Here is a 2,000-nt window from a genome sequence, read left to right on the forward strand (position 1 = left end):
TTCTCCGTTTTACAGTATCTCTATCTCTATATACCTTCTACAGTCAAGAACCACTAAAGGTAGTTATAAGCCTACTGAATTATAACAGTTCAATTATTATTATTATATTGATTATAATAAAAAGAATGAACTGTTAGTGTAACTTTTTTTCGTGTTTGATGTTAAAACAATAACTTTGACTGATATATCCATTTTATTTTGTCTAATGTTTATAACTAGTTTTCGAACCCTCGCTTTGCGCCGGGGTTCGGTTTTCAATGTATTTTATTGCGTTTAGTTTGTAAAATTATTTCGTGGCTAACGATGATGTCGTTGAAGCGCAATTCGAGTCGAACTAAAAGGTATAACCAGTGAAAGATTTAAATGTTATTTTAAATTAACAATATATTTGCATCTCCTCGTTTCGCTATGAAATTGTCGACTTTTAAAACTTTAACGCAAAATCAACGTGTATGAAAAGTACCCCAAATATTTAGCTTTTTTAAAAAACGTCCGTTTTGCGTATAGTTAGTAACATTGTGTTCCTAAAATCATTTCGACTTTAACGATGGTGTTGGAAAAATTTAACTCGTTGCGAGCGAGAAGATATGACCCGTTGAATATTTGGGTAGAGTTTATTTACGATTTTTTATGAAAATGGTTATTTGACACTTTACCCTCTGTTTAAGGGGTCGATTTGAATTTGTAGAAAAAGTGTGGGGGGCTTTGTTGGTGTAATGAGATTTAGTTAAAAGTAAAAAGAAAAAAAAATTTGAAAGAACGAAAATGCCCCTAGTTACTATTCATAACTTTTGTCTATTAGATAATATGGTAATATGTAGTTTATCATAAAATAAAATCGTCTACCTTAAACATTATTTAATAGTGTAACCATCACATTTTCAGATAATGAAAACGAATAAGATGAGTAAACAAAAAAAGAATATTCGACTCGAAATCATACGGTGAGCAATTGCATTGCAATAATAGTAGGCAACCGGACAATCGATGAAGTTGAAATGGTAATTCAAATTTTAAAGATATTATTCATTATTCATGTTATATCTACGTACAAACTGTATATTTAGGTTTTACATATGTATATGATTTCATTGTGACTAAAAATTAAGCGAGCTAAATTGACGGAGTCTTCCAAGAAAAGTAGAGATCAGAAAAAGTTAATAATTATTCACCATGCTATTAATAAGGCGTACTATTATTGTTTCCTATAAAATAAAACTTTCCAGTTATGATCATATGAGTCAAAATAGATGGCTAACAATTTAATGTTTCCATAAAAGTCAAAGACAAATTTATAAGTTGATATATGGTGACAATATTTTGTACAGTAATCAAGTAGTATAAATAAGTGTTAAATGTAAGAATGAAAAGCGCACCATTTTTGAACATATACTTCAAGTACTTTTTATCCTTTCATTTCTTACTCTTGCATTACTGTAATATCTATAGTAAGTTTAAACCACTAAAGGTAGTTATAAGCCTACTGAATTATAACACGTTATCAGCACGAAGTGCTCCGTATAACCAAGGTTTATCTAAGCAAGCACAAGTCACTAATCAAAAAAAATGTCAAACTTATCAAAGCTTGAGTTTGATGCCCTAGACGTATCGGGAACAAACTACACATCATGGGTCATGGATGTAGAAATAAATCTTGGATCATTGGGTATTCTAGAAACTTTAAAAGAAAACAATACTTGTTCTGATCAAGATAAATTAAAATCAATTGTTTTTATTCGCAAACATATTGATATCACCTTAAAACATATGTATCTCACTATAAAAGATCCACATGTTTTATGGGAAAGTATCAAGAGTAGATTCGATAATTAAAAGAAAATATTACTCTCAACTGCGAGGGAAGAATGGAGAAATCTAAGGTTCCAAGACTTTAAAATGGTAAGTGAATACAGCTCGGCCATGTTCAAGATCCGTTCAAAGCTTCAATTCTGTGGTCAAGAAATAAGTGATGCTGATATGATGAAAAAAACTTTCTCCAC

The sequence above is a fragment of the Rutidosis leptorrhynchoides genome, chromosome 7 (genome assembly GCF_046630445.1).
Source record: "Rutidosis leptorrhynchoides isolate AG116_Rl617_1_P2 chromosome 7, CSIRO_AGI_Rlap_v1, whole genome shotgun sequence".
In the NCBI taxonomy this organism is placed as follows: Eukaryota; Viridiplantae; Streptophyta; class Magnoliopsida; order Asterales; family Asteraceae; genus Rutidosis; species Rutidosis leptorrhynchoides.